Source organism: Erpetoichthys calabaricus (genome assembly GCF_900747795.2).
Source record: "Erpetoichthys calabaricus chromosome 1 unlocalized genomic scaffold, fErpCal1.3 SUPER_1_unloc_9, whole genome shotgun sequence".
Taxonomy (NCBI): domain Eukaryota; kingdom Metazoa; phylum Chordata; class Cladistia; order Polypteriformes; family Polypteridae; genus Erpetoichthys; species Erpetoichthys calabaricus.
In genome coordinates this window covers 486,930-502,878 of record NW_026261600.1, presented here as the reverse complement: position 1 = coordinate 502,878, position 15,949 = coordinate 486,930, and the positions used below count along the sequence as shown (strand labels likewise).

At 39.8% G+C, this 15,949-nt stretch overlaps 2 protein-coding genes and 2 non-coding genes across 5 annotated transcripts in view; 2 read left to right on the top strand and 2 right to left on the bottom strand.

Moving 5' to 3' along the window:
* The window catches only part of LOC127526442 (gastrula zinc finger protein XlCGF7.1-like), a 620,518-nt gene that overhangs the window by 171,688 nt on the left and 432,881 nt on the right, over positions 1 to 15,949 (top strand). The gene's annotated exons all lie outside the window — the stretch shown is intronic.
* Positions 1 to 15,949, top strand: part of LOC127526444 (gastrula zinc finger protein XlCGF57.1-like) — a gene marked incomplete at its 5' end in the record, with an annotated part of 218,960 nt that overhangs the window by 199,217 nt on the left and 3,794 nt on the right. The gene's annotated exons all lie outside the window — the stretch shown is intronic.
* trnaq-cug (transfer RNA glutamine (anticodon CUG)) lies at positions 4,361 to 4,432 on the bottom strand. The gene has a single exon. It is a non-coding gene; the product is annotated as a tRNA-Gln (tRNA).
* trnam-cau (transfer RNA methionine (anticodon CAU)) lies at positions 6,319 to 6,390 on the bottom strand. Its single transcript has one exon. It is a non-coding gene; the product is annotated as a tRNA-Met (tRNA).

Below are 15,949 nucleotides of genomic sequence, written 5' to 3'. Positions count from 1 at the left end.
GCTTCCTGTCGCGTGTATCTATGGTCACGTACGGCTGACGTTCTTACTACAATGCGGTGAGGCGGCAGCGTGGTTTCAGTAACAGTCGCCCTGGATGAACGTTTAAAGAGACATTGATTTCTGTACATTACCTAGCTCATATCGTAACCCCCAAAACCGTATATTGTGAATTTCCCATGGGATTAATAAAGTATCTATCTATCTAGTGTCCGACCTTGCCGTTTTAATAGACGACTTCCATAGCAGTGACGGTTTTCCTTTTTGCGTGTTTTGTGTAAGTAACGGCATCTCGAATCACACTCTCCAGAAAAACTTTAAGCACTCCGCGAGTTTCTTCGTATGTCGGGCCAGAAATTCCTTTTGCTCCACCTCGACGAGCTAAGCGGCGAATGGCAGGCTTTGTTATACCCTGGATATTGTCACGAAGAACTTTACGATGGCGCTTAGCACCACCTTTGCCAAGGCCCTTTCCTCCTTTTCCGCGACCGGACATTATCACTCACTATTCGTTAGCTTTCAAACACAAAATAAACACCAACAGACTGCCGTACACTACTTTTCGAACAAACCGAAGCTAAGTACTGTAAAGGTATTGACCGACCTATTAGGAAACACGCACTTCTAAAATGGGCGCTCAGATTCAAACCGCGAGCTCACTTGGCTTTACTTTTCTCCTGATTGAGAGCAGATGTACGTAAATCCGAAACGGAACCTGGTGAAACAAAATTAGCAAGTATAATTCAGTACACTGTTAATTTTCATTTCTTCTTTTGGGCTAGTTAAGGGCAGCCAGGTTGAGTTTGTAGATAAGGCTTTGGACTTTTAAAATAATTTTTTTTTAATTTCTGTTATTGATACACTTGTTACCCAAAAGCAGGTCACTTCAGTCAGGACCCTTGTTGGATGAATGAGGTGGAGAGACAGATGTTGAATTGAAAAGCTCAATCCTAATGGATATGTTTCACATTTATGCCCTATGCTAGTTTTTCTGGAAGTATTTAAAATATTTTAGCAAAATATAAATGCATTTTGCATGTTGTGAAACCACAAGGGGATAAGTGGTATTTGGATTCTGTGACCCGAGTAAAGTGAGGTTTTCTTTTCTCATGGTTGTTTTTGATATTATTTATTGTACATCATTGACGCCTGTTCTCTCATAACATTTTTATACCTCCATTTTCCTTGAAAACATGATTACTTCATATTTATTCTGCACCACACTCCAGTCCAGTTGGTGGCAGTAATGCACCATAGGTGGGTCTGCTAACTGCCATAAAAAGACAAAGAAGAAGAAGAAGATGAAGTTGGTTTCATCACAGCTTGGCTGTGTTGCACACGGTGAACTTTTCATTTTCTGAGTATTTTTTCTAATATGTGCACTTTGTTTGGCTCTTTCAAAAAAATCTAATACTTTTATTAAAAATACTAATGCAGTGTAAGCCGTTTAGCTGTATTGTTATGTGTATAAAGTACAAAGACTCTCTGATGTGTACTCATCATTGCCATGCCAAATCTCTCACTGTAGGCTTTGTAAATTAACCACACAGAATGTATAATGTGAAAACTATGCACTGTTTGGGACATGTAATCATACAATTTGAGCATGCATCTGTAACTGCTTAAGAAACGGAACTGAAGATGAAAAGTAAAATAATAAGCAGAATGTACAACCCCAAGTCCAATGAAGTTGGGACGTTGTGTAAATAAAAACAGAATACAATGATTTGCAAATCCTTTCCAACCTATACTCAATTGAATACACTACAAAGACAAGATATCGATTGTTCAAACTGATAAACTTTATTGTTGTTTTGCAAATCTTCAATCCTTTTGAATTTGATGCCTGCAACATGTCCCAAAAAAGCCTGGACAGGGGCCTGTTTACCACTGTGTTGTATCACCTTTCCTTTTAAAAACACTCAATAAGCGTTTGGGAACTGAGGACACTAATTGTTGAAGCTGTGCAGCTGGAATTCTTTCTCATTCTTGCTTGATGTACAACTTCAGTTGCTCAACAGTCCGGGGTCTCCATTGTCGTATTTTGCTCTTCATAATGTGCCACACATTTTCAATGGGAGACAGGTGTGGACTGCAGGCAGGCCAGTCTCGTACCCGCACTCTTTTACTACGAAGACACGCTGTTGTAACACATGCAGAATGTGGCTTCACATTGTCCTGCTGAAATAAGCAGGGACGTCCCTGAAAAAGACGTCGCTTGGATGGCAGCATATGTTGCTCCACAACCTGTATGTACCTTTCAGCATTAATGTGCCTTCACAGATGTGCAAGTTACCCATGCCATGGGCACTAACACACCCCCATACCATCACAGATGCTGGCTTTTGAACTTTGCGCTGATAACAATCCGGATGGTCCTTTTCCTCTTTGGCCCTGAGGACACGACGTCCATGATTTCCAAAAACAATTTGAAATGTGGACTCGTCAGACCACAGCACACTATTCCACTTTGCGTCAGTCCATCTCAGATGAACTCGGGCCCAGATAAGCTGGCGGCGTTTCTGGGTGTTGTTGATATATGGCTTTCGCTTTGCATGGTAGAGTTTTAACTTGTACTTGTAGAAGTAGCAACAACAACAACAACATTTATTTATATAGCACATTTTCATACAAAAAGTAGCGACGAACTGTGTTAACTGACAATGGTTTTCTGAAGTATTCCTGAGCCCACGTGGTAATATCCTTTACAGAATGATGTCGGTTTTTAATGCAGTGCCACCTGAGGGATCGAAGGTCACGGGCATCCAGTGTTGGTATTCAGCCTTACGTGCAGAGATTTCTCCTAATATTGATTTTTCTAATATTTTGATGATATTATGGACAGTTGATGATGAAATCCCTAGATTCCTTGCAATTGTATGTTGATAAACGTTGTTCTTAAACTGCTGGACTATTTGCCCACACAGTTGTTCACAAAGTGGTGAACCTCGCCCCATCCTTGCCTGTGAACGACTGAGCCTTTTGGGGATGCTCCTTTTATACCCAATCATGACAAACACCTGTTTCCAATTCACCTGTTCACCTGTGGAATGTTCACATCTGGTGTTTTTTGAACATTCCTTAACTTTCCCAGTCTTTTGCTGCCCCTGTCCCAGCTTTTCTCAAACGTGTTGCAGGCATCAAATTCAAAAGGAGTGAAGATTTGCAAAACAACAATAAAGTTTATCAGTTTGAACATTCGATACCTTGTCTTCGTAATGTATTCAATTGAATATAGGTTGGAAAGGATTTGAAAATCATTGTATTCTGTTTTTATTTACATTTTACACAACGTCCCAACTTCATTGGAATTGGGGTTGTAATTTGAAGAAAGAAGGGGAATGGTGGTATCATAACACCAGCTATGACACCCACCGTGAGCAGAAAAATAAGCAAGAATCGTAGCCTAACCTTAATTAAATAATACCAAGAATCAGTGGTAAAATTAATTTTTTCCAGTTTACTTTTGTTTGTTACAACGATGCCTCAGGAACATGACAAATATGCGTTTCACCCATTAGCTCGATTGCAAAACACAAGAGCAGGCTATTTAGTTTTTTGAATTTTTAAAAAAATATGCTTCACTTCAAAAATCATTGTCATGTTACAAATTAAAATATACCATTACAGTGAAGAGGTAACTTCAATTTGAAAAATACTGAACATATCCTAACTTATAAAAACATGAATGATTCAAAACTGTAATGTACAATTACTTCCCAAAAAGTTCTTGTGCAAAGTATATAAGACATCTGTATGAATTAATAAATGTTCCTAAATTCTTCACACTTGTGGCATATTTATAAATCATAAATCACTCATATCATGTTAAATTTGTGCATGTAAAAAAAGTGCCCTCAAATATCTCTATGTGGAAGAAAATACAGAAAGAGAAAGAAATGGTCCCCGTTCGGGGTAAGAAAAGAAATCCCTGCAATGTAAATAATTCTCCGATTGTCTTTATAGATTTTGGATGGAGGGTGTTGAGAACACAAATATTAGCTGATTAATATTAGCAAATAGTAATTATTATTAATATTAACAGATGTTAGCTACCTCAGATTATTGATCACTTGTGAGAGCCAAAGGGCAAGTAAGTGCTTTCCAGGAGAATTTGGAGGTCTGCACAGTCCCCCCTGCAAGCAGATTAACTTCAATTGTCAGCCGCTATCCACACTGCAGATATTTAAAAACGCACAAACAGAGTAAACTGCCTTAGATTTTTCACGAAGTGTGCAAGTGAAGTAACCAGTTACAGTCCTTTTAAATGTATGCTTTTAAATCTCGCTCTGAACTTTTATCACCGAACAGAAATGTCTCTTTATTTCGTGCGTCCGAATTTTATGAACCAAGACAGACAAACAGGTTCCACCGAGACTTGAACTCGGATCGCTGGATTCAGAGTCCAGAGTGCTAACCATTACACCATGGAACCGTCTTAAGCACTTTTCTACAGTAAATACGGTAATGGCAAAGCACTGTAACGTGTTTATTTACATTTTAGGTGCTAGTTTGACATACTAAAAACTGTTCAGTTCTTTTTTTAATAATGTAAATATACTTGTAATACTTCTGTGCCCTCGGAATCTTTACCCGATGCATACATTACATTTTTGCGTCTCATATTTGGGACGACCTTCACACATTTAAGAGTTTGTATTTACCTCTGGTGAGAATTTCCGCAGTTCCTACCTGTGACATTTCACCTTCCCTCATAGTTGAGCTCACTTGAAGTTTTCTGAGTGTCTTAGGAGACTCTTTGGATGGCAGTACCTGTTCATTTCATATGTTGCCCAAAAAGCAATTATAGATGTTCTAAAAAAAATCGTAAAAAATAAGAAGCAAACGAAACATATTGTAGCATACCTGTGTCCGGATATAAGAGGGACTAACTGTTTGAGAGGCCAAGTCCAAAATGATGGGATTCCTGGAGAAGCGGACTTGAAATCCTCGCTAGTGAGCGGAAATTGAGAGGGGCGTGTCACCGCTGCTGAAGCCCATCCCCCTGGCTGCGTGGCTCTAATGTGTACCCGAGTATTAGGTCGGCTCACGGAGGGGAGGAACAGGGAGACAGACAAGTTACCTGTGACCCCGGGTACGCGAGAATTTAGCCCTACCTCTGTAATACACCTTTTACTGTCAGATGCGTCCGATTGAAAACCGCATGGGGGGTGGCGTGATGATTTCGCGCTGCCCACGGCCGTTTCCGAGAGCTGAACAGGGGAAACAAGGCTCAAAGATCAGGGGCTATAGGTCTAGCTTCTGTGAACATGCTGGGGGACGTCTCTCGAAGATTAGGGGCAACACGCTTGAGATCGGAGGCTAAAGCCCTGGAACACCCCTGCCTAACGACGCCACTGGGCAGGCGGTGTTTATGTGTGGGCAAATGAGATAAGCAGCTGGCAGCGCCCATCGGAGTGTAAAGCGGCAAATTCCATTCCATTCCAATCCCGTTACAATATCAAACGTGTCGAATTTCTCTAGATAAAACGCGACAACAAAAATGATTTCTTTGGGGCCCATTTTTTATATATTATTGTAGAGCATCGAGATAGAAAGACTATAAGACCCATAACGAATGGGAGTTAAGCCAAATAATGGGCGCATTTTTTCCACAACAAATGATGTACAATAGTCTTCTTGCAGAAATAAACTACGCTGTAAAAGCCATGTAAACCGCTCCGTACAAATAACAGTCACTTCTCTAGACGGGCTATTGCACTCTCACAGTGTTACAGATCGTGTGGTGTCCCTTTCCACGTCTCTCCGTTATCATTTACATCGCCGTGTTTATACTGTCCTGACAATCTCCACCAGCGTTCTCGAGCCTTCTCGGACTTGAAAGGTATAACGAGAAATGTCCTGGGGTTCCAGGAACGTAGAACTCAGGACACCTGTGAATACCCTGCTATCGATCGCCTCTCCATCCCCGTCTGTAGGGTGACAATGCTGGTTACTACAGTGTGTATGTTTTGTACATTGGATAAGGCCGTTTTATTTTTTACTTCGTTGTCTCACTAGAAGGTACTACTTAGAAAGGAACTATCTATCTAATGTGAAATTCTCCCCTGGGAAACCCTTACTGAGTGCAGATAGACGTGTGGGTATACAATGACCAGGGTGAGGTCCCGCCTTGTACCCAGCAGCATAGACTCGTCTAGAAAACGATTGACAATATGCTCCATTGCAAGGAGCTTTAAAAGGAAAACATTATTTCAGTATGTTATTGGCACAACAACTTTGCAAAATAAGCAATGTTACATAACAGGAAGATACAATTGATGCTTTGAACAGAATAATAAAAGGTTAAAAAGTCATTTTTAGCAGAGGATGGTTTCGATCCATCGACCTCTGGGTTATGGGCCCAGCACGCTTCCACTGCGCCACTCTGCTCTATATTGCTATCTACTTGTAAATTAAATAAATAAATAATCAACATGTCGCTAGCGGGTGATGTTTATCAAATCCAGTTTATTTTTATTTAAATAAAATAAAAGTAAACCAAATGATCACTTAACGGTGCCATAAAATGATTTAAATAGATCTCAAATGTTCAAAACTATAACTAAATCACAAAAGACACCAGAGTATAAAAATAACAAGGCAAAAGAAAAGCAATACATTTATTATTCAATTGAAATATTATGTATCATACAATAGTTAAAATCTTTTTTTTTTTTTTTTTTTTTTTTAAAGTCATAATTGTTGCCTGGGTGGCGCAGCTTCCCGGGTCCTCTCTGCGTGGAGTTTGCATGTTCTCCCCGTGTCTGCGTGGGTTTCCTCCCACAGTCCAAAGACATGTCAGTTAGGTGCATTGGCGATTCTAAATTGTCCCTAGTGTGTGTGTGTGTGTGTGTGTGTGTGTGTGTGCGCGCGCCCTTGTTTCCTGCCTTGTGCCCTGTGTTGGCTGGGATTGGCTCCAGCAGACCCCCGTCACCCTGTAGTTAGAATATAGCGGGTTGGATAATGGATGGATGGATAATTGTTGCCGAACATAGTCGGTGGCTATGTGCATCGTGCTTTACCCAATTACATCCATTCGTCCTTCCATCTTTCAAACCTGCTTATCCAGTCATCTGGAAAATACATGTTGTTTGGAAAAGTACAATTGTGAAGTTTTAGAATTTATACTTAGGAAACAAAATAGTGCACAGTAACATGCCTTTGTCTCACTGAATAAACCTTACAACAATTCAGAGCTCTGCAAATTATTGCAACAACAACATCATAAATGTATTCAAATGTCAGTAGCTGGACATCCCTCAGTTACGCTTTTCTGCTCTTTAGATAGATAGATAGATAGATAGATAGATAGATAGATAGATAGATAGATAGATAGATAGATAGATAGATAGATAGATAGATAGATAGATAGATAGATAGATCTTTATTTGTCCCCAAGGGGAAATTTGGCTTTCTATAAAAGCTCTTTAAATGAATAAATACATAAACAGACAGATAAATACAAATATACACACATATACCAGAATGACTAAAAAGGAAGAAGAAAGAAAACGCCTCAGTGTTAGTGTGTCATGGAGAGAATGTGCAGCATTGTTCATAATGCCACTCAGTTTTGTTTTACCTCTCTCCTTTGCTGCTACCTCCATGGTCCAGAATGCATCCTATAACTGAGCCTGCCCTTTTAGTTAGCTTGTACATTCAGTGGCCTCTCTTGAAGTGATCTTACCAGCCCAACACACACCATACTGGTTATCAAAGAGTCACAGAAGATGTGATGGATGTCACTATTGAGTCTCTCAAGTAAAAAAGAGCATGCTGTGCCCTTCCTTATATAGTTCCTCTGTGTTCTGAGACCAGTCCACCCTGTTATTGATGTGGCCCCCCAAGTACTTGTAGAACCTCGTTTTCTTTATATCCACTACCTGCTTAGTGACCAGACATAGAGGCTATTTGCTGTGTCAAAAGTCAATAAGCAATTCCTTGGTTTTGCTGATTTCTGAGATGCAGACAATTCTCTTTGCACCAAGAAACAAAGTTGTTTACCTGACTCCTCTCCTCTGTCTCATCCCCCTTATCATTATATACCCCATAATTGCTGAATCATCTGAGACATTCCACAAGTAACATGACCTGATCCTATATTTATAGTATGAGGTGTACAGAGTGAAGAGAAGAGCAGGCAGGACTGTTCCTTTTGGTGTCCCAGTGTTGTTCACATCCACGTCAGAGGTGTGGTCCTTAAGTCTCACAAACTGAGGTCTGTCTGACAGTTGGTCCCGTTATCCGGGACACCACAGGCTCATCTACCTGCAGAATCTCTTCTCTTACTGTTGAACATGCACACACTATAGTTATCCTCTTTGCCTATACTTTATAAGCCTTTCTTAATTGAGCTTTCTGAATCTACAGTATATGAACGACTACGTGCTACAGACATTTTATTTAACTTTTTTTGGAAATTGTTGTGTCACAAATAATTTTTTTTGAGGATTGGCGAACCATTAAAAGGTTACTTTGCTAAATATCTTCCAGTCAATAGCTTGCTTTAACGAACGACATTAAGTAAAGCGCCCCTGTGTTACTATGCCAAACTGAGTTCGCGTGTCAATCTATCTAGATATTTATCTTTGTTTATGACTGAGACTTGTTACAATTAACGTATTTATCAGATATACGTAAGTAGAAATCATTTCACCGACTATTAACTGGTCAATAGCAATTTTATTTAAAACGTAACGCAGGTTCTACCATGATTCAAACTCGGATCGCTGGATTCAGAGTGCTAACCATTACACCATAGAACCCTAATTTCTATACCATCGTACTACTAAAATGCCCGCGGTGTTTAGGCATTCACTTTATTAAAATAGGTAAAAAGTATTTTGTTTTCGTAAGTACTCATTTGTTTTCTTATATAATTGCGTTGTTTAAAGACTAAAGCCGGGACGCGGATAAAAATCTGTCATTTTGAACTGAGCATATTACCCAGAAAAAGAATATATTCTGTACTTTTAATAGCAATGTGTGCGATCACAAAACACTTTCCAGAGAAAACAATATTGCAAATGTATAGGGTTTTAAAATTAGCGTATACCAATGGATCTACGTAAATAGCACGTGAAGAATACAATGCTGAGATATGCTAATGTTCAAAAACAGAGTTAGCAGAGGATGGTTTCGATCCATCGACCTCTGGGTTATGGGCCCAGCACGCTCCCGCTGCGCCACTCTGCTTTTCAAAAATTTAAATTTGCAGTGATGTAAAAAAAACAATACAAGCATCCAACTGCAGTCAGGACATGTTTCAGTTCTTAATATACCAGCGCACCTCAGACACTATGAAGCCCGTACGTTCCCGTCGCCTTCTAGAGACACACTCCTCATGCGCTCGTGTGTCGTCCTCCCCGTTTTCAGATGGAATCGGGAGCTTCGAGGCCTGTGTAATGCACGCTTCAAAAACTTGCAACATGTATTTTCACATCTGGACCTCTTACAGCAAGTCACTACCACAGAATGAGTTTGTCTGTTAATATTTGTATATGGAGAATGTAAGAAAATAAATGCATAATAAGAACGCCACAATGTCATCACATTTCAATATAATAAAACACAAGAACAACGTATCAAACATTACTTTTATTTAAGGTGGCATAGTGCAAAACGGCATAAGGTATAGTTTCGCTATTGTCTCGACTGCTACAAATACAATAGACCATTATGAATTGTATTAATAGAGAATTTCCTTAATATGAATCAAATAAACCATATAATTTGAGTAAACAGTGCATGCCGGTCTTCAGAAGTTCTTTCGAATATTCACTTGGCATTACTACTGTGAACTGTGCTATTACTGACCTCATTATTTTCTTGTTTTTATATTAATGCAATACTTTACGTTAAGTTTCCCGATGCGGTTTTATTGATAAACTGTATTGCTTTCATTTTTATACCTCCGACAATTTAGTAACCAGACTCATTTGAGAACAATATTGACATCTAGTGGATTTTTTGTGTAAGTTACTAATGGCTTTTACTTTATAATTTAGATGTATAGATCTTTATTGTCATTGTCACTTTTACAAAGGAACAACGAAATTGAAGGACACGTTTCACACACATTCATACTCATATACATGTATGTATACTTCTTTATATACCATCCAATAAATAAGCTATAATTTCCTTCTGAGCTGCAGTGTGAAATACTCTGAATTCTTTTGCCTGTGTTCTGACCGACACTCCAGAGTGAACACTACATGTCCTGAACTCCTCATACATACACAGTCGCCTTTTGCTATGTGCATACTCATACCAGAAGATTTCATACCATACTGATGGCTCTGCTGTTATACTGGCCCCTTGGCGCATCTTTGTGTAATTATTTGCTACAAGCCACAGCAGAACAAATCCACTGTTGAAACAGAATTGGAGAGACATAAGAATTAACATATGCAGCCTGAAGCTAAGAGGCTTGACTAAATTATTGATAGGTGATGTCACTGTGGAATATGTAAAACTCTACTCGTGACAGTTGCTGTGAGCAGACAAGTGAATAGGAAACTTATCCTTACCTCAAGAAAATGGTACTGAGAATCTATAATAAAATGTGTCACTTCCAGGTTCCTTTTGTTGTCACAAACATGACCAAAAATATGGAAGTCTATCCCTCCTCAGGAAGAACAGGCACTGTGTTTCTTCACAGATGATGTTAGAGGACTTTTGTTGACTATACACTAATGCAAAACTGCTGAGCGCAGAGCAGATTACACCCGGTGTCCTCCCAGAGGAGAAACCCCTTTCTCAGATTAAACAGAATGGGCTCAAGGCTCACCCTGCTGGTCCCTCTAAGAAAAATATTTCTGCTCTCTTAGCCTTAAAACATTTTCCAGCCCCAAAACCAGAAGTTTTCTAAAATTTGTTCAGACATTAATTGCTAAATTATGTGCAACAAGAACTGGAACAGATATTATGACTGTGACCTCCATTCCTGCTGTTGTGAATATTTCTCTGATGGCTCCTACATTGCTACATACACCAGATAATTTCAGATCTATCATCTATATGGAATGCTAATGGTATCCATCCATCCATCCATCCTCTTCCGCTTATCCGAGGTCGGGTCGCGGGGGCAGCAGCTTGAGCAGAGATGTCCAGACTTCCCTCTCCCCGGCCACTTCTTCTAGCTCTTCCGGGAGAATCCCAAGGCGTTCCCAGGCCAGCCGAGAGACATAGTCCCTCCAGCGTGTCCTGGGTCTTCCCCGGTGCCTCCTCCCGGTTAGACGTGCCCGGAACACCTCACCAGGGAGGCATCCTGATCAGATGCCCAAGCCACCTCATCTGACTCCTCTCGATGCGGAGGAGCAGCGGCTCTACTCTGAGCCCCTCCTGGATGACTGAGCTTCTCACCCTATCTTTAAAGGAAAGCCCAGACACCCTGTGGAGGAAACTCATTTCAGCCGCTTGTATTCGCGATCTCGTTCTTTCGGTAACTACCCATAGTTCATGACCATAGGTGAGGGTAGGAACATAGATCGACTGGTAAATTGAGAGCTTCGCCTTGTGCGCAGAAAACATCCCCACCTATCACTGGTACACTACACTGCTTTTCACAGCATAATTATATGAAACTAATAATTAGAACACGGCTTATCAATGTGTCTATACTATATTCTTGTCTAGTTGATGCTTATTAATAATTATATGTGAAAAAGTATTGCTGTTTCTCTATATATGAACAAATCTATGCAAAATGTATCTTAATTTTTCTCTGTACGTCATTTTAATTTTCTATTTAAATAGGTTAACATATTCAGATAAGTTGGAGGGTGCAAATTAAGGCACCGTCCCACCCCAAGCAGCACGAATACTAGCTACGCCACTGCCTGAAACATCCATTAGGTGTTCGATCACCTTCTTGACCAATGCCTATCTTGGAGTGTTACTCTGTTTGGCTGGACTGCACATTTTAGGTGAAATCCTGGTGGTGCCAATCTTCTTTCATTTCACAGTTATAGGAGGCCAGAGTATTCCTGGAAATGCCCACAGCTTTAGAAATGGTTTTTATCCCCTTGTCCTTATCTATGCCTGACCACAATTTGATTGCTGTGGTCTACAGAGAGTTTCTTGGACATCTTGGCTTAGGTTTCATTGTGGCATGCAGTTTGAATCGTGGGGCCTTACATACACAGGTACACGTGTGCTTTTTCTAAACAATGTCAAATCAAGTCAGTTTGTCACAGGTGGTCTCCAATGAGGTTCTAGACACATCTCAAGAAGAATGAAAGCAAATAGGATGCACCTGAACACAATCTGAAGAGCTACAGCAAAGTGTTTAAATACTTCTACTGCTGAAATGAGAGAATCCAGTTTTGAAACTTTTCTGAAAATGTATTTTAAAGTTGTCATTATGGGTTATTAAGTGTAAATTAATGGACAAAAGTGTAAAATGTATCCATTTAAAATTAAACCTGCAACACAATCAAGTGTACAGAAAATGAAAGGCTCTGAAAACCTGATGAAGCCTCCATACGGTTTATCCATCTATCCATCCATCCATCCACCCAGTATCCAACCCACTATATCCTAACTACAGGGTCACGGGGGTCTTCTAGAGCCAATGTACGTTTTTTGTAAACTGCGTAATCCAGTTTAAACAGCATACATTTCCATGCATTGAGTGGGATTGGATTTTTGTTTCTCTCCCTAATCCTATACCACCGTACTGCACAATTTTATATGTTTTGGTGCTAAAGTTCAACTGGTAATGCCTGATAATGAGTATTAAAGAAGTTGTTATTAACAATTTGAAGTCTGTGTTATTGTCGCACAGCTCCAGTAGTGCGAGTTTAAACCTCAGCCTGTTTACTTCCCATGTGCAGTTTTCATGTGTGCCCTGTTTCTGCCTTTATTTTTAATAATAATAATAATATTTATTCTCCCATGTTCTAAAGATGTATTTATAAATCTAACTTTGCTTTGCCAAGGTAGTGTTAGATCGATACTGACTCTTTGACTTTGGTATCAATACCAGCTTTCAGACCGCAGTATTGGTACTGAGTCGGTAAATAATGGTCATCCCTACATACCACCTGACCTCTCTCCTGTTATTAAGATCCTCTTTGAGTAGAATATTCATGAAGGTTAGTAATTGGTTGCTACTTACCTGGTTTCTCCTCTTAGGGTTACCCATAGTAGATTGTTCTTCTTGTTTCAGCCTGTTGGACCTTCAATCCGCTGATAATTTGAAATAAAAAGTAATGTGTTACTGTCAGCATGCTACGAACGGTCAATTTTCTTATTTAATACGCTACCGTGGCTGTTCGTTTGTCTGTCCAGGATTTTAAATCACCTGTAGCTTGCAAACCGTTTCACCTATTGACTTGAAATTTGGTACACATATACTACGTGACGTCTACTGTCCACTTTCAAAGTGATAAGTTTTATTACTCTTTTTATTTTTTTATTGTAGAATAAACTCTCGGCAGCAGGGCGGCTGTGCGGTGCATGCGTATGGGCGCCGTTATCATTCCCTACCACATTCGCTAATTTATTCTTGAGGCAGATTGAAGACTTAAGTGCCAGCTTAAGTGAAAAATTAAAGTAAATGTACTAAGTAATCGCAACACAAAAACTAACTTAATCAGTTTTAACGCAAAAAGATAAAAGAGAAGCAGCGGGCCGCTAGGGTAGAAAAAAGAAGAACTGCTCAGAGAGCAGCAAGCGCATCAACCTCTGAGCAAGCGAATGCTAAACAGACAGAAGAAGAGTAAGAAAACTAGGAATGCACAAGTCAAGTGTATTCACTGCACGTTATCGTGCAGTACGCCGTTACTGGTCTTTATATAAACCTTAACAGAGGGGGTGTTATGAAATGACATTCAAGTGACTTCAGAGCTAAGTGATGAAGTTTTAATGAAGTTACTTGCTGTTCTTTTTACAGAGAAAAAGAAGACGCTGATGTTTACTGGAACATCTCAATGGATGTGAAACTGGAGAGCTGTGATGTGGACACAAATATCATGAATATTAAGGAGGAGGACTGTGAGTTTGAGTCCATCTACCTTAAACAGGAAAGTCTGAGCATTAAGGAGGAGAGCAGTGAACTACAGACAGTGGGAATTAAAGATGAAGCTGAAGAGAAGTCTGTCAACATTGAGACAATTAACCATACAAATCTGGACAGTGTAAAAGAAGACAACCTTCATGATGGGTGTCAAGATGGAGTGGTAACCTGGTTAGACTCTTCTCAAAGCAGACACTGTTCATCTCCAGAGCCTTCTGTCAATGTGAAGACTGAATCATTACAGTCTAAACCAAAGGGGACTAAGAAAAGTACATCTGTTAGAGCTCAGGAAAATCGGCCACCATCTACAAAGCAGTCTGGAAAAAGTAAGTGCAAAATAAAAAATGGGCAAGTTTTAGAGTTGGAGTTTATGGGCTTGATAGGTCTGGTCTTGCTGTTTTTATGAGAAATACTGTGTTTTATTGTGTGCTTAAATGTAGTTTGAGATTTCATCAATGTTTATGTAAGGTTTGCAATTTTTCATGCAAAAGTCCTAAACATGTCCTTGGTAAAGAGTGCAATACAAATATACAGCTGCAAAAGAAGGTTGTGAACCTTTTGGAATTCCCTGGATGTCTGCTCTAATTCATCTTAACAATGAGGTCTGATCTTCATCTATGCTCCAAATACAGACAACCGAAGCTAATAACCCACAAACAATTGGAGGACTTCTTGTCAGTCCTGAACACATCATTTTAACATTCACAGTCCGCTCTGTGACCCTCCTGTCTTTACAGACTGGTTGACCCTTCTTTAATAGAAATGGCCTCCACCAAACTTCACGTGGCTGCTGATCAGCCTTGAATTTTAATCCATACCTTCTCTCCAAACCTTTTTGGTTCCTTTTATTCCTGAGAGCTCTTTTCTGATCAGTTCTCTTTAGGTCATGCCACAGCATCGCTTGTCTCTTACTGGCCATTCCAGAACACCAATTTCCTTCTGTTTAAGTCTTTCTCTTTTTGATTTCTTCCTGTGATTTGGCTCATTATACTGTATCATAATTCAACTTTTGTTACGCTTCTGCTATCCTGATTTTTTGCTGTCAGATTTCTTGATAATATTTTGAATTCACTGTCCCTTTTATCTCCACCTCTACAGGATCTCCTCAACCTGATCCCTACTATCATTACAGGTCACAATGTCATCAGCAAACATCATAGTCCACGGGGACTCCTGTCTAATCTTGTCTGTCAACTTGTCCATCACCATTGCAAATAAGAAAGGGCTTAGAGCCCACCTCCATTTTGAATGCATCTGTCACTCCTACCGCTCATGCTGTGGCTCATCAATTTTATCCCCCTGTAGTTACTACACTCCTGCACATCCCCCTTATTCTTAAATATCGGCACCAGTACACTACTTCTCAACTCCTCAAATATCCTCTCACTTTCCAAGATTCCATTTAACAATCTGGTTAAAAACTCCACTGTCATCTCTCCAAAACATCTCCATGCTTCCACAGGTTTGTCATCTGGAACAACGGCTTTTCCATTCTTCATCCTCTTCATAGCTGTATAATATAATAAACGTATTTTGCTGCATTTCCTGTTCAAAAGGATATTGTCATCATATGTAAATATGCACTGTAAAAAGTGGCTCAGGTTTTGCAATATTATAACAATATTGCAAGTTTACAGTGAGGTGACTGTATTTATAAGTACAAACAGGTCTACAATGAACACTTGAACTGATTGAGTGCGTTCAGAGCTCTTGGGATGAAACTGTTTTTGAACTGCTATGTCCCTACAGGAAAGGCTCTGAAGAGTTTGCCATATGAAAGCAGTTCAGATAGACAGCATGGCTGAGGCAGCATGTGCTTGATGCTGTATCCCGATAATTCTCTTTCCGATCAGCTGCTGTAGAGCTGTGATTTCACACTCCGATACAGTGGGATGAATACTTGAGAGTAACAACGCTAAGGCTACT